The 25,870-nt window shown below is 36.5% G+C and overlaps 1 pseudogene; it reads right to left on the reverse strand.

Annotated features, from left to right (window-relative positions):
* Window positions 1-24,702: 24,702 nt before the first annotated feature.
* On the reverse strand, window positions 24,703-25,635 carry LOC119511748 (annotated as a pseudogene).
* Window positions 25,636-25,870: the final 235 nt, after the last annotated feature.

Below are 25,870 nucleotides of genomic sequence, written 5' to 3' on the forward strand. Positions count from 1 at the left end.
ATTTTAAACTCTTCCTCATATTTCAAGGACAGTTTTGCCAGATGTAGGATTCTTGATTGGTGTTTTTTCTCTTTCAGTATCTTAAATATATTACACCACTTCCTTCTTGCCTCCGTGGTTTCTATTGAGAAATCCTCACATAGTCTTATCAAGCTTCCTTTGTATGTGATGGATTGCTTTTCTCTTGCTGCTTTCAGGATTCTCTCTTTGTCTTTGGTGCTTAATAATCTGATTATTAAATATCTTGGTGTAGTTCTATTCAGATCTATTCTGTTTGGGGTATGCTGTGCTTCTTGGATCTGTAATTTTATGTCTTTCATAAGAGATGGGAAATTTTCATTGATTATTTCCTCTATCATTACTTCTGCCCCCTCTCCCTTCTCTTCTCCTTCTGGGACACCCATAACACAGACATTCATGCACTTCATGTTGTCATTCAATTCTCTGAGGGGTTGCTTATATTTTTCTTCTTTTCCCTATCTGTTCTTTTGTGTGTAGGACTTCAGGTGTCTTGTTCTCCAGTTCCTGAGTGTTCTCTTCTGCCTCTTGAGACCTGATGTTGTATGTCTCCATGGTGGTTTTCATCTCTTGTGTTGTGCCTTTCATTTCCATGGATTCTGCCAGTTCGTATTAAAAACTTTCAATTTCTACCTTATGTTTGCCCAGTGTTTCCTTTATATCCTTCATCTCTTTTGCCATATCTTTCCTGAACTCTTTGATTTGGTTTTTGAGTTGATTTAGTACATTTCTTTGAGAGTATTTAATAATTGATTGTTTCATTTAAATGAAAAAAATATCTCAAACCTGCATCCATATCCCAAGTCCTTGCCTCTCACCTTACTCCCAAGACAACATGAGCTTCACCACCCACTCCACTACCTTCTCCACCAACCACCCATCCCTGGGCTCAGTTCAGTGGCCCAGCAACTGGGTGCATCTGGCCAGCAGTGTGGCCTGCACCTATGTGGGCACTGGGAGCTCAGGCTCCTGGATCTCCATGCCCCACTCCTCTAGCTACCAGGGTGGCTGGGGGTCCAGGGACCTGCCCAACAGGATGGCAGTGGGTCTTGCAGTAATGGGGGGCATTCATGGTGAGAAGGAGTCCATGCAAGCCCTGAACAACCACCTGTCACCTACCTGGACAGGGTGAGGAGACTGGAGACTGAGAATCAGAGACTGGAGGGAAAAAATTGGGAACACCTAGAAAAGAAGGAACCCAGGTCAGGGACTGAAGCCACTACTTCAAGATCATTGAGGAACTGAGGGATCAGATCTTTGAAATTTCTGTGGACAATGCCTGCATCATTCTGCAGATTGACAATGCCCAGCTGGCTGCTGATGACTTCAGAGCCAAGTGCACGGCTGAGCTGGCCATGTGCCAGTCTGTGGAAAGCAACATCCATGGGTTTCACAAGGTCACTGATGACACCGTCACTTAGCTGCAGCTGGGGATGGAGATCAAGGCTCTCAAAAAGGAGCTGCTCTTCATGAAGAACAATGATGAGGAAGTAAAGGGACTATGAGCCCAGTTTGCCATCTCTGGGCTGACCATGGAGGTGGACACGCCCAAGCCTCAGGACCTCAGCAAGATCATGGCAGACATTTGAGTCCAGTATGGTGAGCTGGCTCAGAAGAACCAAGAGGATCTGGACAAGTATTGGTCTCAGCAGACTGAAGACAGCACCAGAGTGGTTGCCCCTCAGTCTGCTGAGATAGGAGCTGCTGAGATAACACAGAGCTGAAACATATTGTCCAGCCCTTGGAAATTGACCTGGACCCCAGGAGAAACTTGAAAGCCAGCCTGGAGAATTGCATGTGGAAGACTGCTATGCCATGCAGATGGAGCAGCTCAACAGGGTCCTGCTGCACCTGAAGTCAGAGCTGGCACAGACCTGGGCAGAGGGGCAGCACCAGGTCTGGGAGTACAAGGCCCTGCTGAACATCAAGGTTAAGCTGGAGCCTGAGATTGCCTCCTATTGTGACCTGCTGGAAGATAGAGAGGACTTCAGTCTCATGACACCTTGGACAGCAGCAACTCCATGCAAACCATCCACAAGATCACCACCCACAGGATTGTGGGTGGCAAAGTGGTATCTGAGACCAACAACACCAAAGTTCTGAGGCAGTGAGGCAGCAGAAGCAGACTGCCCTTTGGCACCTTCAAGAAAAAATTGAAACAATATCTCAACTCTATCTGAATTGAGGTATAAGTGTGTTCCCTTGGCCATAACTTTGTTTTTACTAGTGTAATTTTTAGCTTTCTGTTGTCTAGGCATGGTTTCCTTGGTTACCCCAATCATATTTTCCAAGACCAGAATGGGTTCAGGTCTCAGAATGGGGTGATATTCAGTTTTGTGTTTCCCTGAGGGTGTATATTAGAAGGATTACAGATTTTCCTGTGAGGCCTCCAGTCATTGTGCTTTTCCTAACCTGCTCAGCAGGTGACACCAATCAGCCTGTCACTCCTGACTGGTGTAAAGGGGTGTGGCCCCTTACTTCTTAGTTTAAGTTGTTTCTGTTTTGGCTGTTTTCTCCCAGACTCTGGAGTCTGAGTTCTGAAGGGAAGGCCAACATTAAATCTGGGCCCCACCTCCTTCCCCATAGGGAAGATACACCACCTAGAGAATTATCTTCTATATTTGAATTGCTCCTTTGTCTCTCTGACATTGTTATTTCCACCCCATCTGGGTTAGAGTGTGGCAAACTGAAAATTGCTGAGGCACCCTCCACTGAGTCAATCAGGTTGGAGAGGGAAAAAGGGAAAGAAAGCCCCTTTTCAGAGCCAGTCCATGGCCTCCCAGTTTTGACCATTGGTCAGAGAGAGCAACTGGTCTTCTGGGCTACCTTTCTCAGGTGACAGTAGTTTTCTGTCTCTTTAAGGTCAGCCATCTCTAAAAGCCTTTGTTTGCTATGTGTTTGTCTATGTTTGTAGCTTATATTCAGCAGTCCACATTTGTTAATTAAAACCCCAGTAGGAGCTGTGATGAGCTGTATTTGCTTGCTCCCAGCAGGGAATGCTGCTTTCTCCTACAGCGAGGTTTGCAGCTCAGCCTGCCATTGGGGGAGGGGGCTTACAGGGCATTTCTGCAGTTTTAAATTACAGATTTTATCCTGCAATCTCAGCCATTCCACCCAAGCCAGGTTGGTGTACAATGTGTGGACAGTCATGGTTGTCCCCAGTAGTAGTTCCAGATTATTTACTATTTATTTCTGGTTGTTTATTGGTTGCTCCAGGGGACTAACTAAATTCCACTCCTCTCTATGCTACCATCTTGCCCTTTCCCCAGAATAAACATATGAAACAGGCAAGTGTTTGGTACTGTCAAGACTGTGATAATAATGCAAGTATGGAAACAACACTAATGACCACCATTAAGGACTATCTATGCAAATTACACAGCAAGTTAACAGGTAAAGTACCATGCATCAAATGGAAAGAGACTGAGATGTGGGAAAATTCACTAAAAACTGGAATTTAAAATGTAAACACACACACACACACACACAGACACACACACACAAGAGACTGTGTATGCAGCTAAAGGAATGAGAGAATTTATAGATTTATGTTTATAGTTTACTATGCCCTGACTTGTGGTGTTGGTGTGCTGTGGAATTCAGAGAAAGAGGGTTGGAAGTCTTGTTTGGGGGAGAATAAAAGTTGCTTTGGCTGAGATGTGGAAAACAGTTTAGAGATATATTTATATAATTGCATCTATGTATTTATGCATTTTTGAATTTATGTATGTATATATATATATAAATATATATGTACCTGTTTATCTCTTTCTCTGCCTTTCATGTATCCATCTGTCTATCCAATGTAATATCTGCACTATTACTACAGTAATGACATGAGCATTACAGGTTTTGTGTTTTGTTTTTTTGTTTTTTTGTACAGTTACTACCAGAGATATTATCATAACATATTCTGGAGAATCTTAGAATTAATTTTGGAAAATACATAGAGATCAAATATTGGTTAAAAGTATCCATTTTAAAGTTACACTTTAATCTGGATTCTAACACATTTATCAGCTATGATTTGAGGCAAATTATTTGAATTCTCTGAACTTCTGTTTATCATATGAAATATGGGAGCTTTTTACCTACATTATTGTATACTTATGAGGACTGATGCTATAAAGTCTGTAGATTTTTTAAGCACCTTTTCCAGGATATAATAAGCATTAAAATTATGTTAGACACTTGTTTTTGTGGTCAGCACTATCATTCTATCCACAAATCATAGTATCACTAATTTTCAGTTTGGAAAGTAATTCAGTATCCCTTCTAAGTTTATTCCTCAAGAGAGTCCTGTGCTGTAAGTAGTAGTCCCATTTCTTAAATCAGGCTCTGAGTTTATGACCTTCCCAAGAGTACATGGCTTGATAGTAGTAAAGCCTGGCATAAACCTAGCCCGGCATAAATCCCCTTCTCTTCTCACTACAATATCTTGTCTCCCAAAGGAAGGTGCTTTTGGTAAAGGAAATCTCCATCCCTGAAGAATCAGATAATTACCTCACTGCAGTTCAAACTAAACTGCATATTCATTAATCTTAATGAAAATTTGAAACTTTGAGTTTGTTGCAATTGGTTTCAGTTACTATGTCCCCTGGAAAAAACTCAGAAAGCAGCCATTTTAATTAGGCCCCTGGAAACTGATTAGCTAGTAGATCCACTTTATAGCAATTATGGCAGGGAATTTTGTCTGCAATGGAGAGTTTTATTATAAGTCCCAGAGAGACAGTTTCATCATCAACACTTAAGCAAACTCTGACTTCATTTTCTCTTTACTAAATGATCAGCAATTATTTAATTAAAATCAACAGATGAAGAATGGTAGCTCCAGAATGTGGCATTTTTTTTCTAACTTTCCTAAATACTTTGAAATTTTGCAGCCTGATTAGGAATAGATTCACTAACCTAAATGCTTTCAAACTCTATAGTATGGGCAGGCAATAGGCAATTGGGACCTCCTAAATTCTGTAGTGAAATGTTGCATATTAATCTGTACCAAATAATTAGGGAGTACAATCTCGGATTAAAATCCTTCAAAGTCAGCAGCAAACACTGCTTTTATCAAAATTGAATATTTTGACATTTACAGTGGCTAGGAAACTATGTATTAAGGGAGGCTAAATGATATTTAATCCTTCCCCAAACAAAGATATCCAGAAGAGTTACTAGGTAAAGGCCAACTCACATGGAGCAGGATATAAATGTCAAATGTGAGCTGTAAATACTAGTAATGCATATATTAGGATTAGAACATAATATATATATATATATATATATATATATATATATATATATGTATTATGTAATATGTTATGATAGTAGGATATGTCATGTGTGCACAGTTTGGATGAGGGTGATGGTCTGTGAGCTGCAAATCTGGACAAAATATTACCCATAATTTCTAATTGTAAGGCCTAAAATTGGAAGGACATTTTATGATTTCTACATGCTGTGGGTGTATGCATTATGAATTAAAATATGATAAATACTTATGCTTATGTTTTGAACATTTTATAGAAATAAAACAGTCCACATATCTGACCACCATATAAAGACTATATTAAAAGATATCAAAAGAAGTTACTCTAGAAAAAAACATAAAAATAAAGTTGCTTGAAGTAGGAAACCAAATTTGCAGTTAAAAGTATCAGAAAATAATTGCATATATTTGTGTGTTTATGTGTGCATGTATCTGTAGGTATCTATATTTTTTACTTTGAAACTTATGGAAAAAAATGAGAGGAAATGCAGAGGACTATTCACACACAGACATATGTACCTTAGTAGTTAAGCATAGCATGAAATACAGAAACTAGATAAAATAGGAATCAAATGCCAAAATTTTGGTTTAAAAATCTTTGAGCAAATTTGGTTGCAAATTAGAAATAAAAAGGAAAAATATCTAAATAAAGGTCTGTATAATAAATGGCTGTGAACTTGATGTGAGGAGGGGGAAATGACCCTGCATTCTCTGTCTCCAACCTATAAAACTTGTGTCACATTAGGCACCATTTCTTCCTTTTACTGAGCTTTGTTTTCTTCATGTGCAAATAGATAGAAAATAAAAAGAAAATTATGGATTAAGCAAATTAAAAATTGCAATCAGTGTTTTTATAAAGGTCAGATGGGAAAACAGATATCAAGAATACTATCAAATAGAATTGAAAAGCAAAAAATATACAAATTTATTATCAAGACATTATATCTACTTGCAAGATATTTTTAAATGTAAGGATTATTCTAATAAAATAATTTAGTTTTATTGGTATGTTATCATTGTAATTCATTAAATTAATAAAAAAGGAAAAAAAAACACATTGTTCTCTTAATACATTAAATATATATGTGACAAAATTCCATAGCTAATCTTAAAGCTCCTGGGAAAGTTTTGAGAAATAAAACATTAACATAATTAAAATTATCTGCCATAAATCACTACTCACTATCACATTTAATGGAGAAAGGTTAGAAACATCTTGATTAATATCAGGGAGGACAGGAATTCCTATTATCACAATTATTATGATTTTTTAACAACTCTCTGGAATAGGGATCTTTGTAATGGTGAGGATCAAAACATGGACAATAGAAAGAAAGGAACCAAATGCAATAACGGTTAGAGAAATAATAGGAGGCTTAAGTATTATCAAGAAGGCAAATTTCCCATTATTTCTGGATGATGTGATGGTTTACCTAGAAAATCCAAAAAGAGCTAAAAACTATTATAATTATTAAAATTATATTAAGATGACCTTCTATTCAACAACACAGTCAGTTTCAAGAATACTATTTCCATAACAAGAAAAGAAAAAAAGAGCTGAGAATTGTCCTAACTATATGAGGCCACCTGGAAAAGCTTACTGAGAGGTATTAAAAAATTCGTAAATAATGGAGAAGCAGAGCATATTTTAAAGAGGGATATGACTCAATATTCTACAGATTTTTAATACTACCCTCAAGTTAATTTGTAAATATTATGCAATTTTAATCAAATTATTTTTGTGGAAAATGTAATAGATTCTAAAATTATATAATTGTATATCAATACATATTAACTATATATTATATATGCTTATATAATTATATATTTATTATATACTACACATATTTTATATGATTGTATATTAAAATAACTGTATACAAATATATATTAATATATATAATTGTTTTGGAAGAAATAATGGATGATACTTATTATAACTGTTTGAAAGGAAAGAATATTAGGTGAAAATTTACACTGCCATGTATTAAGGCATATTCAATCTATATCATTCTTAACAGTGTGGAGCAAGCTGAAAAAAATAGCTTTATGAATCACATAATAAAAATCAGAGAAACAAACCAAGATTAGAAGGAGTAATTAAAGCATTTTATTAATGCATTTTTAACTACTGCTCATATCCATATCTGAACAGAATGATATTGGATTCCATTTTAGGCCAGATTTTCCTGTTTGTTTTCAGTACACCACACTCTGTTTTTTTGTTTTTTTAAATAATTGATCATACTTCAAGGAAATCTATTTATTTCGCTATGCATTGTCTTCCTTCCTCTCCAGAATGTATGACATAAGGCCAGGGACCCCATCTATGCTTCCTCACTGTTGGTTCCCAAGCCCATAACATAGTGTTTTGAGTACGGTAAGTGTTCATTATCTTAAATAAATAGGCAAAGGACAAATATTCATTAATGAGGCTCAAATAATCAGTTATATGAGGAAAAATGGAGGCTGCTTTGTGGAATCTTTGTATTCCATATACTAAATTTAATTATAGATTAAGAGTTAATTATAAAAAAAAGCACAAAATGCCCCAGATGAACATTGACATAACATTTAGGGTTGAGAATACCTTTCTTAGCATAGGAGATATGAAGGAAGGAAAGAAAGACGTAAGGAAGGAAGGAAGGAAGGAGGGGAGAAGGGAGGGAGGGAGGAAGGGAGAAAAGGAGGGAAGGAGGGAAAGCACATAATATAACCAAGCCAGCATAAAGCACAAAGATTAAAGGAGAAATTTTTCACAATATAATTCCACTTTCTTAGCATGTTTATTCCCTGATGGCCAAGAGTAGATGAGCATAAATTGAGAACAACAAAACAATTTTTATGTTGATATGTTTTGAGGGAGGGTGATAGATTGTGTACTGAAGAAACAACTATATGTGCTATAAATAGAACTACAGAAAGATAAATATATACACTGTGATGGTATGAATATTTCTTCCTTGTTTTGTCATGAGTATGTTTTTAAATGTACAAAGAGAAAATATCTTTGTTTTCTCCTCTATCTTATCCCCTTACCATATGATAAGTATTTAATAGTATATAAGATATAGAATAACAAATTTAAGAGTGAATGTTACTCAAGGACTTGCACTCTATTCTGGAGAGACTTAGTGCATTTGGCTGTACACAGGTCATCTGAGTATGGTTAGGTGAAACATATGTCTGTTTTTGTGTTCTATTTAGAGATTAAGTATGGTTTATGGTGATGTGTATAACTGCCAAGTTGACAAGGGGTGGACTGTGATGCTCAGGTTCATGTGTCAACTTGGCCAAGTGATGGTGCCCAAGTGTCTAGTCAAGGAAGCACTGCCCTGTTATTACAAAGACATTTGTGGCTGGTAACAAATCAGAAGGCTGGTTTATTAAATCATCAATTGATTGCATCTGTGGTTGATACATCAATGAAGGAGCATATTCCAAATAAGATAATTCAGTCAGCTGGATTTAACCCAATCATTTGAAGACTTTTAAGTGAGAAGACAGAGAGATTTCACTTCTTCTTCAACCAGGAAGTTTATCCTGGGGAGTTCATCAAAGACCTCCATTGGAGTTATCAGTTCAATGCCTGTATTATAGAACTGGGACTTGAGCATCCTGCCCTATGGAATTTGGACTTGTGCATCCTGCCTTACATGATAGGACTCATGCACCCCCACAGTTGCATGACACACTTTGATAAAATCTCATATTAACAGATGTCTCCTGTTGGTCCTATTTCCCTAGAGAACCCTAACACACACACACACACACACACACACACACACACACACACGTATACATAGATTTAGATTTATGTATACATATATTATATAAGTATTACATGTGGGCAAGTATATGTGTATGTTTATGTATGTCAGTCTAATCAACATATTACATGTGTGTAGGAAATAGCAAGATGAAGTCCATTATGCAAACATAGAAAGAATGAGAGGTATATTCTGGAGATTATTCTATATCTGAGTTTACTGTATTAAAATTGTTATGACATTAAAATTAACTAACAATATAAGAATGTATTGAGGAGGCAGAGTATAATTTTGGAAAACTGAGATTTTGACAACAGAATTCCTTGATTTTAAGTCTCAACTCACCACTTAATAGTCATGGACAGTGTGGAAATTCTTGAAATCTGAAAAACTCAAAGGGAGGATATATAAACTTCATGGGAATCAGTTTCTGATGAGGAAATAGTGCCCAGAGAAGTACTAAATTATACTGTATAATGTACAAACAAATAATATATTTTACTCTATATAAAATTCACACACATGTTATATTGTTTGTGTATATATATGTAATTATGTATATATGCATATGATTTCTTGGTAGGTGTATATGTGTGTCTGCATAATTGTGCTACTCTGGCATAGAGCTGTGCTTTTTTGACCTTTAATTATTTTTATGCTTTATACTTTTTCCCACATTGTCATAGTAAATGGACTATTATTTTCTTAGTTTAAGTTGATTCACAACTTTGTTTAAATAAATCTGAATGCTAACTTTATATAATTAGTTCAAATGAGATATGTGTAACAATTTCCATGAATTGAAAACAACAAAAATTATAAATATTCAAACATTTAAAATAACAAAATATCTGTGAACTATATAAAACCATCTCCCTGTATTGTATTTTGAGGAATATTGGCAAAAGAAATTACAATATTTGGAGTTAATCAGAAGCCTATGAAAACCACTTTTTTCTTAAGTGTTTCCATGTTAGAATATATTTCAAGATTAAGTATGGATTTTAGATTTATGTAGAGACATTAAAATCATCATATTAAACTATATGTATTTTCAGTTATTTTTACATGTCTCACTCAACCCATTAAGCAGAAATGAAGTCTATGCATTTTTAATGGATTGCTCTCAAAATACAAATTCTGGAGAGAAAAAAATGAGTGGGGTGAAGTAGTGCATCCATAGCAGAGATATTAATCTTGAAAGCCAAGACTGTCCATTGCTAGGGATGAACACTCAAGAAAGATTTTTGGCTTTGTTTTTACTTTGTTTTTGTTTGTTTTGTAATTCTGCATAAATAACATTGAATACTTAAGAGAACTAATAACTCAGAGCTTATACAGCAAACCACAGAGAATATAAAATGACTCATTTTCCTGACCACAAGCAATGAGGGCTCAACTTGAAATTGAGAACATTAGTAGGATATTGCCAGTTGTGGACTTTACCAGAGTCCCTTTGTTCCTGGAAAAAAAAGGGAAAGTGAAGAAATGCTCCCTCCCTTTGTGTTCCAGAAATGTGCTTATTGCAAAGGACCATCATTCCTCCTATGACTCAAATATGACTCATGGATGCTTCCCTTGCTTACCTATGACTAGGCCAGAAACAGACCCTCCAAATTTCCATTCTTTATCTCAAAAATGATTACCACAATTGTTTATCCCCACTGATCAATCAGAATAAAATGCTTGTTAACCAAACCTCAGTTAAGATCCTCTCCTTTCTCTAGGCCACTGAATTCTGAACTGCACTCAGCCTGAGTCAACATATGGTTATTCCTTAAGGACTCCCTCCATAAAATAGTGTGGCCTCAGTGTGAAACATTCTCTGATCTATTATCATGTAATGCCATCATTCATCCAATTTTCCTACTCTCCTACATAGTTCTTTCTACTCTTATTTATTCCTTTCTGCATAAAATAAAAAACATTTTTTTGCCTTACCCTTGAGAGACATTCAGATCTTTAAGTCAAAGCATTCTATCACAATTGTCCCCCTGCTCTTATTTCTTTAGCCTCCCTTCACCCAAATACCACAATAATTCTTTAAATAAATTCCTTACTAAGTCCAGAATTGGTTATTTTTAATTATTTTTTTATTAAAGAAGTTGTGGGTTTACAGAGCAATTGTGCAGAAAATACAGGATTCCTATACACCACCCCACCACCAACACTTGCAGTGATGTGAAAAATTTGTTACAATTGATGATAACACTTTTCTTGTAATTTTATTTTTTTAAATATTTACATTTGCTACAATTGATGAAAGATTTATTAAAGTAGTACCACAATTATTGTCCGTAGTTTATGTAGGGGTATTTTTCCCAATATTCCCAAACTTTTATTATTTTTTCATGCATGTCTTTATTCCATTACTCAGCTACCCATAGATAAAGGAAGTGTCAGTCAGAAGGTTTTAACAATCACACAGTCACAAAATAAAAGCTGTGTAGTTATACAAGCATTACCAAAGATCAAGTCTACTGGATTATACTTCAATAATTTCAGGTATTTCCTTCTGGATATTCTAATACACAGGAAACTAAAAAGAAATATCTATATAATGAGTCAGTAGTCATAATAATTTGTTAAATCCTAATTTCTCAGTTATACTGCCTCACTCTCATTTGATCATTCTCTCAATCTTCAGGGCTATCCAGGCAATGGACATTTTAACTTCTTCATGCCAGAAAGGAACATTGACCTAATGGGGTAAAGGAATGAAACTGGTTGATATACTTAGAGAGACCTGTACTTCTGGGGTTCAGGGCTTATTTGGCACAGAAACAATCTGGAGGCCTTAAGTTTCTGGAAAAAAAAAAAAGCTTAGTAAATAAAACTTTTATAGAGACTTTGATAGAGCCCAAGTTATTCTAGGGTTTTCAGGAATACAGTTGGTTGAGGTTTCACATATTGTAGCAATTTGCAATATCTGGCTGAAGCTTGCATGAGAGTAACCTCCACGATGATCTCTAAACTGTATTTGAAATCTCTTAGCCTCTGAAACTTTATTTTGTTTCATTTTTTTTCCTACCACGAAGGTATTCCCAATCCCATGATGCCAGGGCCAGGCTCATCGCTGGGAGTTATGTCCCATGTTGCCAAGGAGACATACATCCTGGGGACTCATGTCCCATGTAGGGGGGAGGATAGTGAGTTTATTTTTAGAGCTGGATTAGAGAGAGGAGCCATATCTGAGCAAAAAGAGGTTCTTTGGGGGTGACCCTTGGGCATAATTATAAGTAAGCTGAGCTTGGCCATTGTGGAAATGTTTCATAAGGGAAAACTTCATAATCAAGGGCTTGGCTTATTAAATTGGAAGTCCCTAATGTTTGAGAGTATACCAGGAATTCCCCAAGTGGGGAAGTTTAAGAGTTCCACACTTCTTGCCAAGCCGCTCAAGAGGATTTTGCAAACACTTTTTTTTTTAAATATTTTCTGCTCCAAGCATTCTAGAATATATAGGGTTATTACATTAAGCTTTAAAAAATAACAAGCTCTTGTTCCATATTCTAGGTTTCATGCAATTAGATTGTTTAAATAATCTGACCAAACAGGTTAAATTAGAAAGTGTGCTACAGGGAATTTAAATTTTGGACAAAATATATATATCTTCCATTGGTCTCACACTTCAGTTGAAGTTTTAAAATACAGACAATGTCATACTTTACCCTGTATTATGATTTACCTTAGCCCTAACCAGATCTGTTCCATTCATTCCTATAATTAAAATCTGATCTCTTTTTCAGGTTTTTTAGCAGTTGCTATATGGAGTGATGCTGATTTTCAGAGCAGTAGAACTCTAAGTCTGATTCTCAGGTGCCAAACAGACAACTAAAGTTCCAGAGAACTACCAGGTTATACATAAAGAGCACACCATCTAAGAATGTAGAAATAACAGTTAAGATTTAGGACTTGATATGAATGTTATTAGAGCTTACAATATAGGAACCGTTACAATGAGACTTATTGAACATTATGTATGTTATTCATCTATTGCTCAGTCTCTGCCCAGTTCTAATCCTATGCTCTCAAATTCAATTCTCAGAACTTGCTCATTACAGTTAGTTCATATTAGTAAGACCATATAATATCTGTCCTTTTGTTTCTGGCATATTTTACTCAACATAATGTCCTCAAGTTTCTCTCATCTTGTTGCATGGCTCACGACTTCATTCATTCTGTACCCACTCAATATTTCATTGTATGTATACATGACAGTTTGCCCTTTCATTCACCAGTTGATTTATCCTTATGCCACTTCCACTCATTGGCAATCATGAATAATGCTGCCTGTTTTTATTTGCTAAAGCTGCCATAATGTAGTGTACCAGAAATGGATTGGTTATTATGAAGGGGATTTATTAGGTTATGAATTTACAGTTTTAAAGCCATGAAAATGTCAGAATTAAGGCATCAAGAGAGAGATACCTTCTCTGAAGAAAGGCCAATGGTGTCTGGGGTTTCTCTGTCATATAAGAAGGCCCTGGCAATGTCTGCTGGACCTTCTCCTGGGCTCTAGTTTCAGAATGGCTTTCTCTCTCCAAAATGTGTCTGGGCATTTCTCTCTAAGCATATTGGATCTCTCTCCAAAATATCTCTGCCATTTTCTTCTGAAAGAGGCTCCACCAAGTGCATTAAGACCCACCTGAAATGGGTGAGGTCACATCTCCATGGAAACAACCTAATCAAAAGGCCCCACCCACAATAGGTCTGCCCTCACAAGATTGGATTTAAAGAACATAGGAATTGTTGGGAGTACATAATAGATTCAAACCAGTACACCTTGGTAAACATCAGTGTGCAAATGTAAATTCATGTCCTTGCTTCCAATTCTTCTATGTGTATACCTAATAATAGAGTCTTAGGGCCATATGGCAACCCTATACTTAACCTCCTATGAAAGTACCAGACTGCCATCTTGAGAGGATGCACTGTTATACTTCCCTACCAAGAGTGAGTAGGTATATCCCACTCTCCACATCTTCTCCAACACTTATATATCTCTGTTTATTTTTTAAACAGTTTTATTCATACACCATTCAATCATCCTAAGTGTACAATAAATGGCTCCTGGTATAATCACACGGTTATGATTTCACCACTACAATCTATGTGTACATAGATTTGTACAATCTACAAAGAAAGAAAAGAAGATGGAGGGAGAAAAGCAACAACAAAAATCCCCTAGACCACCCTTATATACCTTATATCCCTATCTTATTGACATTTTGCTTTAGTACATTGACTTTGTTTCAATTAATGAAATAACATAACAATATGACTGTTAACTACAGACCCTAGTTTGCATTAGTTGTATTTCTTCCCAATGTAATCTAATTTTAACATTTTATAATGGTGACGTTAGTTTGTTCTCTTTCATGTGAAAACTTTCTTATATTTGAATATTTAACCACCATCATTGTTCACTCTAGGTTTCTCTAAGATATACAGACCCAGATATTATCCTCTATCTTTCCTTCTGGTGTCATACATGACCCCAGCCTTCCTCTTTCAACTATACTCACATGCAGCTTTGATCATTATACTTACAATATTGTGCCACCATCACACAGGTATTATGCCATCCATTTCTGAATCTTTGCAATATTGTTAATTATTCTGTACTCCTTCAGCATCAAATGCCCAATTTCTGCCCTCTTTCTATCTCTTGATAACCAGTGTTCTCAACTGTAACTCTCAGGATTTGCTCATTATACTTAGTTCATATTAGTGAGACGATTAAGTATTTGTCCTTTTCTTTCTGACTTATTTCACTCAACGTAATGTCCTCAAGTTTCATCCACATTGTGACATGTATCATGACTTTATTCCATCTTACAGCTGTGTAATATTCTATCATATGCATATAACAGTTTGTTTATCCACTCACCCATTGAGGGACATGTGGGCTGTTTCCATCTATTGGCATCATGCATAATGCCTCTGTGCAAATATCTGTTTGTATCCCTGCTTTCAGTTCTTCTAGGTATATACCTAGTAATGGGATTGCTGGATCATAAGGCAATTCCATATTTAGCTTCCTGAGCAACTGTCAGATAGCCTGCCAAAGTGGCTGCACCATTCTGTATTCCTACCAGCAGTGATTAAGTGTACTTATTTCTCCACAGCCTCTCCAGCACTTGAAGTTTTGTGTTTTTTTTTAATTGATGATTCTAGTAGTTATGAGATGATATCTCATTGTGGTTTTGATTTGCATTTCCCAACAGCTAATGAAGTTTAGCATCTTTTCATATGCTTTTGAGCCATTTGTGCTTCCTCTTTGGAAAAGCATCTATCCATGTCCTTTGAGCATTTCTTAATTGGGTTCTTTGACTTTTTGTTGTTGAGTTGCTGAATCTGTTTACATATTCTTGAAATTAAACGTTTATCTGATATGTGTTTTCCAAATATTGTCTCCCATTAGGGCTGCCTTTTTATTTTCTTGACAAAGTCCTTTGACACACAAAATATTCAATTTTGAGATTCCATTTTTCTATTTCTTCTTTCATTGCTTGTGCATTGGTTAGGAAACCACCTCCTACCACAAGATCTTTAAGATGTTTCCCTACATTTTCTTGGAAAGTTTTATAGTCTTAGTTCTAATGTTTAGGTTTTTGAAACATTTTGAGGTAATTTTTATGTAAGTTCCTGTTCTAGTTTGCTAATGCTGCCAGAATGCAAAACACCAGAAATGGATTGGCTTTTATAAAAGGGGGTTTATTTGGTTACACAGTTACAGTCTAAAGACCATAAAGTGTCCAAGGTAACACATCAGCAATTGGGTACCTTCACTAAAGGATGGCCAATGGTGTCTGGGAAACCTCTGTTAGCTGGGAAGGCATGTGGCTGGCATCTGCTCCAAAGTTCTGGTTTCAAAATGGCTTTCTCCCAGGATGTTCCTCTGTAGGCTGCAGTTCTTCAAAAAAATGTCACTCTTACTTGCACTTGGGGTATTTGTCCTCTCTCAGCTTCTCCAGAGAAAGAGTCTGCTTTCAATGGCTCTTTTCAAACTGTCTCTCATCTGCAGCTCCTGTGCTTTCTTAAGTGTTCCTCTTGGCTGTAGCTCCTCTTCAAAATGTCACTCACAGCTGCACTGAGTTGCCTCTGCCCATCAGCTCATTTATATGGTTCCACTGATCAAGGCCCACCCTAAATGGGTGGGGCCATGCCTCCATAGAAATTATCTCATCAGAGTTATCACCTACAGTTGGGTGGGGTGCATCTCCAAAGAAACAGTCAAAGAAATCTAATCAAAACTGATAAATTCTGCCCACACAAGATTACATCAAAGCTAATGGCATTTGGGGGACACAATACATTAAAACTGGCACAGGTCCTCTTTCTTTTTTTTTTTTTTTTCATTTTTGTATATGGATAGCAAGTTCTAAAAGCAATATTTGTTGAAGAGGCTGCTTTGTCTCAGTTGAATGAACTTGGCCACCTTATCAAAAATCACATAGATGAGAGGGTATATTTCTGAACACTCAATTCAATTCCATTTGCTATTATATCTATCTTTATGCCGGTACCATGCTGCTTTGACTACTGTAGCTTTGGGATATATTTTAAAGTCAGATCGTGTGAGACCTCCCACTTAATTTTTCTTTCTTAAGATATTTTTAGCTTCTTAGGTCACCCTACTTTGCCAAATAAATTTGATTGTTGATTATTCTATTTCTGCAAAGTAAGTTATTTGGATTTTAAATGGTATTCAATTGAATCTATAAATCAATTAGGGTAGAATTGACATGTTAACTATATTTAGTCCTCCAACCCATGAACATCATATGTTATTTCATGTATTTAGGTCTTCTTTGATTTCTTTTAGCAGCATTTTGTAAGTTTCTGTGTATATATCTTTTATGTCCTTACTTAAGTTTATTCCTCAGTATTTTTTTCTTTTGGTTGCTATTGTAAATGGAATTTTTTATTGATTTCCTACTTAGATTTCTGATTATTGGTGTATAGAAACACTACTGATTTTTGTGTGCTTATCTTGTATCCTGCCATTTTGCTTTACTCATTTATTTCCTGTAGTAGCTTTGGTGTAGATTTTTCAGAATTTCTACATAAAGAATCATGTCATCTGCAAATAGTGAAAGTTTTACTTCTTCCTTTCCAATTTGGATACCCTTTATTTCTTTTTCTTGCCTAGTTGCTCTAGCTAGAATGTCCAATGCAATATTGAATAACAGTGTGACAGCAGGCATCCTTGTCTGGTTCCTGATCTTAGATGGAAAAATTTCAGTCCTTCCGCTTTATGTATGATGTTATCTGTGGGCTTTATACCTTTATTCCCTTTATCATGTTGATGAGATTTCCTTCTATTCCTATTCTTCAAAATGGTTTCATCAAGAAACGGTGCTGAAATTTGGCAATTGCCTTTTCTGTATCAATCAAGTTGATTACATGTTTTTTCCTCTTTGGTTTGTTGATATGGTGTATTGCATTAATTTATTTTCATGTGTTTAACCACCCTTGCATACCTGGAATTAAATACAATTGGTCATGGTTTATAATTCTTTTAAAGTGCTGACGGATTCCATTTGCAATACCTTGTTGAGTACTTTTGCATCTATATTCATTAAAGAGATTGGTTTGTAATTTTCTTTTTTTTAGTACCTTTGTCTGGCTTTGGTATTAGAGTGATGTTGACATCATAGAATGAGTTAGGTAGTTTTCCCTCTGCTTCAAATTTTTTGGAGTTTGAGCAGGATTGTTATAATTCTTTCTAGAATGCTTGGTAGAAATCACATATGTAGCCGTCTGGTCATGGGCTTTTCTTTTGGGGGAACTTTCTGATGACTAATTCAATCTCTTTAATTCTGATTGGTTTCTTGAGGTCTATTTCTTCTTGAGTCAATGTTGGTTGTTCATGCTTTTCTAGGAAGTTGTCCATTTCATCTACATTGTCTTCTTTATTAGCACAGAGTTGCTCATAGAATCCTCTTGTTTCCTCCCTTAATTCTGCAGGATCATTAGTTATGCCCCCTCTCCTATTTCTGATTTTATTTGTTTTCATCCTCTGTCTTTTTTCTTTGTCAGCCTAGATAAGGGTCCATCTATTTTATTGATTTTCTCAAAGAACCAATTGATGGTTTTGTTGATTCTCTCTATGGTTTTATGTACTCAATTTATTTCTGCTGTATTCTATGTTATTTCTTTCCTTCTGTTTGCTTTGGGATTAGTTTACTATACCTTCTCTAGGTGAGCAGGAAAGTCCTTGATTTATGCTCTTTCTTCTTTTTTAATATAGACACTGGGCAATAAATTTCCCTCTCAGTATTGCCTTTGCAGCATCCTATAAGTTTTGATATGTTGTGTTTTCATTTTTATTTGCCTTGAAATGCTTACTGACATCTCTTGAAAGTTCTTCCTTGACCCACAGGTTAAAAGTGTGTTGTTTTCCCTCCATATATTTCTGAATTTTCCAGCCTTCTGGCTGTTATTGATTCGAACCACATTCCATTATGATCAGTGAATGCATTTTGTATAATTTTGATCTTTTTATATTGAGACCTGGTATGTGACACATCATGCGGTCTATTCTGAAAAATGATCTATGAGCACTTGAAAAATGTATACCCTGCTTTGTGGGGTGCAGTGTTCCGTAAAAGTTAATTCTAGTTCATTTGTCATTTAATTCAAGATCTCTGTTTCCTTATTATCCTCTGTCTAGATGATCTATTCATTGAAGACAGTGGTGTTTTGAAGTCTCCAACAACAATTGTAGAGATGTCTACTTCTCCCTTCAGTGTTGTCAGTGTTGCTTCCTGTATTTTGGAGCACTCTGGCTTGGTGCATGGATATTTGTGATTTTTAAGTCTTCTTGATGAATTTTCCTTCTTATTAAAACATAGGGCCCTTCTTTGTCTGTTCTTATGGTTCTACAGCTGAAATTTAATTTGTCTGATATTAGTATAGCTACCCATGCATTTTTATGGTTGTGGTTTGCATGAAATATCTTTTTCCAATTACACTTTAAAGCTATTTTTGTTCTTGGGTCTAAAGTGAGTCTCTTGAAGACAGCATATAGATGTTTCCCATTTTTTTTAATCCATTCTGTCTGTCTATTTCTTTGAATGGGGTGTTTAATCCGTTAACATTTAATGGTGCCAATGTAAATGCAATAATATCTTCAATCATTTTATCATTTGGATTTTGTATGTCCAAATATATATTTGGAGAGAAATTTTATATTTCTTTTTTTTGCCCTTCTAATTACCATTACTGATAATCTGCATTTCTACACTCTTCTCAAAATCTCTCTCTCCTATACTTTCCTATCTGCCTGGAGTCCTCCCTTTAGTAGATTTTGTAGAACAGATCTCTTGTTCATGAACTGTCTCAGTGTTTGTTTATCTGTAAATCTTTTAAACTTTTCCTCATTTTTGAAAGACAGTGTTGTCAGATGTAGAATTCTTGGTTTGCAGTTTTTCTCCTTCAAGTATCTTAAATATATTACACACCTGCCTTCCCACCTTCATGATTTCTGCTGCAAGATCCATACTTAGTCTTATCAAGCTTCCCTTGAATATTATAGATTGCTCTTGTCTTGCTGCCTTCAGAATTCTCTATTTGGCATTCACAATCTGAATAGCAAGTGTCTTGGAGAAGGTCTATTTGGATCTATTCTGGTTGCGGTACACTGTGCTTCTTGTATCTGTAATTTTATGTCTTTCATAAGAGTTGGGAAATTTTCAGTGATTATTTCCTCAATTATTCTTTCTGCCCCTTTTCCCTCCTCTCCTTCTCAGTCACCTGTAATGTGTCTTCATGCACTTCATGTTGACATTCAATTCCCTGACACCCTGCTCATATTTTTTCCCATCTTTTCCCTCTCTGTTCTTTTGTCTATAGGATTTCAGATGTCCTATCTTCTAGATCACTGATACTTTCTTCTGCCTCTTCAAATATGCTATTGTATGTCTCCAATGTGTTTTTCCTCTCTTCTATTGTGTCTTTCATTCACATGCATTCCATAATATGTTTGTGCAAGCTTTTGAGTTCTTCTTATGGTCACCCAGTGTCTTCTTTATATTCCTCTCTTTTGTCACATCCTCCTTCAACTCATTGAATTGATTTAAATGTTTTGTTTGAACATCTTTAATTAGTTTTCTCAACTCCTGTATTTCATTTGAAGTGTTATTTTTCCCTTGACTGGACCATATCGTCATGCTTCCTGGTATAACTCATTTTTCTGCTGTAGTCTAGGCATCTGATTTTTTTTTATTAGTTTATTCTGGGGTCATTTCCTCTCTTTTTCCTAGTGTTTTCTTGTTGGTTGGTTTTGTTATATAGGTGTTCTTTGACATTCAGTTCAATTTATTCCAGTTTTCTGGCATAGCTTCCATTTAACTGGTCAGAATTTTTCAGCCCTTACTTTTCTGATTCTTTCCCTGCCTATATGGAAGTGTTTTGAGATTGCCCTTCTTTGTGTGTGCAGTTCTTTCACCCCAAGAAAAAAGCACTCTCTTCCCTCTTCATCCTCTGGGAATATTCATGTGCTGTTTGCTTTGTTTTGTTTTATGACTCTATATTTTTAACACTTGTTTCATTACTTCTAGAAACATTTGCCTGGTGGTCTGGTTCTGGGAGGAGTGTCTCCACATATAAAATGGACCCCAAATCAGATTTTTCCAGACAAGATGGGCCCAAGACTCATTAAGAGGGAGTAATCAGTATCAAGATTTCCTGAGGATGAGACCCAGTATGGTGTCATTCTTTCCTCTGAACCTCCTGATTCTGTGGTATTCCTGCCCTGCCCAACAGATGACATTTTTCAACCTGCTGCTCCCCAGTGGTATAAAGTTTGACTGTACCTTTAATTCTCAGCCAACCCAGTGCCTGCCAGGGGCATGGCTGAAACAGAGGCTGATGCTGAATGCAAGTTTAAACTATTTCTGTTTCCCAGCTCCAAGGGTCTGAATTCTCTAAACAACAGTTACCACATGTGGTGGGCCTTTCTCCTTTCTTTTTATTCGGGGGAAAATAAGCCACTCTTCAGCCCGATGTTCCCTGCAGGCTGGAAACTTTACAAGTCTCTCAAGCATCTCCCTTAGTACCTCCCCTTTGAGGATGTTTGAGACAGGCTAGTCTCTGCTTTTTGTAGGTTGAAACTGCTGCTGATATCCCAGCCTCTGGGTTCTAAAATCCCTGAATAACAGTCACCACTTGCACTGGTCTCTGTCTCCTGCTTTTGGGGGAAATATGCCATTTTGGAAACTATTTCCTTCACCTGAGTAATTACTTTCTCTCTCAGTCATTCCTTAATTCCACCTTTGCTTTGGGCAGAGCTGAAAACTAGGAATGACTGCTCCTTTGTTTAATGGGCTGCTAAAAATAAAATGAAACAAAGAAATGGAGGAAAGAAAAGAAAAGAAAAAAAGGAAAGAAAAGAAAAGAAAAGAAATCCTCCTCTGAGCTGGTCGCCAGACCCACAGGTTCACCAATCAACAGCTGGCATTGGTATCCAGGTCTATCTGCCTTTTCTCTTGGAGCACAGTCTGTTTCCAGTATTCTGAGCTGAGCCAACTACGGAAACCTCTAAGTTCTTGTTGTTGTTGTTTGTTTGTTTCCATCGGCTCTGTCTTCTTGCTACTGTTGGGGGCTGCTGTAGATCTCCCATCTCCTTTATTGTTTCCACTGTAGATTTATCTGTGCTCAGAGCAGGTATTCAGCAGTCTGAGGTTGTTAATCAAATCTGCATTGGAGCTTGGTTGAGCTCTCCTTCCCAAACTCATAGAAGATAGGGCTCCTTTTCCCCACCAGGGAAACATTCCAAGTCAGTCTGCTGTACCAGTGGAGGAAAGGCACCAACTTCCACAATGTGTAAGATTTACTTACAGTTCTGTGCTGTGATCTCTGTTATTTGACTAATTCCAGGTTGGTATACAATATGCATCCCATCACAGAGTCCCCAAACAGTTTTTCCAGATAGTTCCTTGCTATTTAGTAGCTATCTTAGAGGATGAACTAAGTCCCACACCTCCATATGCCACCATTTTTCCTCACCACCCCAGGACTGATTTTTGGCAATTTAAAGTTTAACAAATCTTTTAAAAGGGATCCTGTGTCCCTTTGCCTAGGTAGCATCCTGGATTCAGGTGATGTGATACAAAACCACAGAACTATCCAAAGAAAGCCCTGATAAATTTAAACAGCATTTACAGCAGACAAGATGATAGCTTAGCTTCTCAGTGAGTAGCCAGGGGGGACTGAAAAGTCTCATAGAAAAATTTAAGTTCTAATGTGTTAAACACACAGAAGAATTACAACAGCTAAAGATGTTTGCAGGCTAACAGTTTTATGGAGGCACATTCTAGTCTATCCTTCAAAAGACCATGCAGAGAAAACAGCTGAGAATTCCTAAGCCCAGGAAAGAAGTTCATAAGTGTCTAAAAAAGTGACCTGGAAGTGAGAACAAAGGAGATTCATAACCAACTAATGTGTCAGTTGGGAGCCATGATAAATCCAAGGTCTCATCAAGCAGCAAGGCAAAGGAGATATAGCCTAATATCCCAAACCAGAGGGTTGAATTCTTATGGTTAAGAGAGAAAACCAGATGCCTCTCACTAAATTCCAGGAAAACTGTCAAACAGATGAGGAAAATTAAATCATACCTAAGAGGTAATACCATGCTTATGTGGCATGTCAAGAACCATGTTTCTGGGAAGTTTTATAAATATAATTGAAAGGAGAAGTAGGGTGTTAGCTACATGTTACAACTAGTGAGCTCCAAAATATAGTGACATAAAATATAATTGAATTCCTTTCTCATCCAACAGTGTGAGCTAATGGTTACAATAAGGCACTTAGAGAGCTCATAAGATGTGACTTCCATCTCTGGACCTAGGGTAAACATTGAAATTGACAACATTTTCAAGTGGGAAGGGAGAAGAGAACATCCAAGTCTTGTGGCTTTGGCTTTAAAGAGATGACCTTTAGATTTATATATAAATTCTGCTGATATCTCATTAAAAATTTAGTAACAAGGTTATAATGGGCCAACAATAGAAGATGGCAAATGTGGCCTATAGCTGGGTTGCCAGGGTTTTAGTTATCAAATGAACACTGGAATAGTAGAACATGAGGAACTTCTCTGTCAGAAGGAAGACAGCAATATGGACCATTAGAATATAATGTCAGTCTCTGTGAGGGCAGCTGTTGCTTGAGCAGTTCTACTTTATGTACAGTAATTGAAACTACTCTTTTGAAGTAAATGCAGGAGTTTCAAAAACACAGAAAAGGTGTTATCATAACTTCCAAAACCCACAAGTAGTACCCTTTCCTCCTGCTATCAGAATCTAGAGTTACAAAAGCATACTCCCCCATCCACCTTTCCTAAGTTCTAATCTGTTCTTATATTAATATAAGTAACAATATTTATGTTTTTTTCTCTGATGATTTTTTATATTTGTTTGTTTTTTGTTTCCAACATTTTATTTTGAAAATTATTAAATGTACAGGAGATGAAATAATTGTGCTAATGAACACTCATCTATCTCTTAACCTAGCTTCTACAGTGAACACTTTGTATCCTTGCTTTATTACATATATATTCATTTTCCCATCCCTCCCTATCCAGTTTTTATACATCTCAAATTAAGTTGTAGATGTCAGAACACTTTTCCCCTAAACACCCAGCATACATATAATTATGTGTTTTGAACTAGCCTATTTTAACAGTGGCAGTATTACCATTATATACTACTTCTCAAGATCTTCCTGAACATATTCAACTGCAAACTCATTTTAATTGTATTAGTACTCAACTCAGAATAAACTACTGTATCAGGAATCACTTTTACCTTCCATTTGCTGTTACACTGATAAATTAGCAAGATAATACAGGGTAGATAATAAGGTATGTTCTGCCTTAAGCAAGAATGGGATGTAGAACAAGTAGACTACAGATGCACCAATAAAGATTAATTGAACACTGGGTGTCATGGATTTTTAGCCAGACCCAAAAGAAATACCACTTTGAAACACATTGATCAAGTTAAAATGCATGCCCAAGAGCATGTAGTTGAGTTGTGCTTCCTATTTGGTTGATTCATTCTAGACACTGAAAGCTTGATTTAAGTTGCTAAATGTTGATTCCAAAACTTAATATTACTAAGAAGTAGCTGGAATCAAACAACATTTTCAAATCAAATTATTAACCAAGGGTATAATGGGACAGCATTTATATGGCCAAATTTCAAGCTTTACATTCAGAAAATTCATGTTCATTCATCTTTTGATTATGATGAGTAGTAAAGCCTTCTGTCAGGGATGTTTCAACCCTTTAGCATCAGAAATATACAGTGGAGCACACATGAGTGAATAGAGTTGGGTGGGACAGATAATTAGAACATAAATGTTGATTACTATCAAATATTGCACACTGAGGAAATACCTTATGATTGTATGAAGGCATTAGTTTTATTAAAACTATTAAAACAATGTCAGTTTTAATAAAATCATTGCATATATGGAAAAAATATGCCAAGTCTATAGAGTCCATTCTAGCTATAAGGCATCACAGTGTTAGAGTGGATCTATTAGTGTAAGCAAGAGTTGCCTATAGAAAGTCTTTTGTGAACAATTTTTATACCTTGTCATTCACAATATTTACCAACATACCAAAAAAATTCTGTTGAAGTTTCACTGCCCCAAGTTAGCCCTGATGATTGCTTTGTTGGCTGCTTCTTTGACATCCTTGTTCCTCAGACTGTAGATCATGGGGTTGAGCATGGGAATCACCGTGGTATAAAACATGGCCACCATTTTCCCCTGCTCCACAGACTCCTCAGTGGGCAGCCTGAGATACATGAATAAGAGGGTCCCATAAAACATGGTAACAGCTGTTAAGTGGAAACCACAGGTGGAGAAGGCTTTCTTCCTCCCATCAGCAGAGTGCATGTGTAGCACAGCTGCTACAATGAGGGTGTAAGAGATGAGGACCGCTGAAAGGGAATATGTTAAATTAATCCCAGCAATGACAATCACTGTGTATTCTTTGATGTGGACTCCCCCACAGGCAATCTTGATGAGAGGGGGGTCTGCACAATAGAAATGGTTGATTTCAAAATTCCCACAGAAGTACAAGCCATATGTACACAGTGTGCATATAAGGCTAATGGAGAATCCATAGACATAAGGCACAGAGATGAGTCAAACACAGATGGTCCTAGACATTTTGCTGCCATAAAGCAAAGGGTGGCAGATGGCCAGGTAGCGATCAAAGGCCATCACTGCCAAGATATAGACCTCCACGAGGACAAGGGCAATGAAAAAATAACATTGCACCAAACATCCCACATAGGAAATGGTTTTTGTCTCAGATAATAAGTTTTCTAGCATTTTGGGGGTGACATTGGATGAGAACCACATGTCTACAAAAGACAAATGACTCAAGAAAAAGTACATGGGGCTCTGAAGCTGGGAACTGATGCTGATCAAAATGATCATACCAATGTTCCCCAACAGAGTGACCAGGTAAACTATGAGGAACACCACAAAAAAGAGAACCTGTAGCTCCTGGTGACTAGTCAACCCCAGTAGAATAAATTCTGTCACATCTGTGAAATTTGGCATCTTTAGCATAGACCCAGCCTGTATTGCCTATGGAGAAAGACAAAACACAAGGAGAATTTTTTGGTTTCTGAAACATTTGAGTCACATTTATCTACATCCTAAATGAAATAACTTAGATAGCAATGTAGATTTTGCACAATATTCAAGAGAAAAATAATGCAGGTATAATTGTTTCCTTCAATACATCTTATAGACAACTACCAGTTTCTTATCTGCAAAATAGGTAGATAAGATT

This window comes from Choloepus didactylus, chromosome 16 (genome assembly GCF_015220235.1).
Source record: "Choloepus didactylus isolate mChoDid1 chromosome 16, mChoDid1.pri, whole genome shotgun sequence".
Taxonomy (NCBI): Eukaryota; Metazoa; Chordata; class Mammalia; order Pilosa; family Megalonychidae; genus Choloepus; species Choloepus didactylus.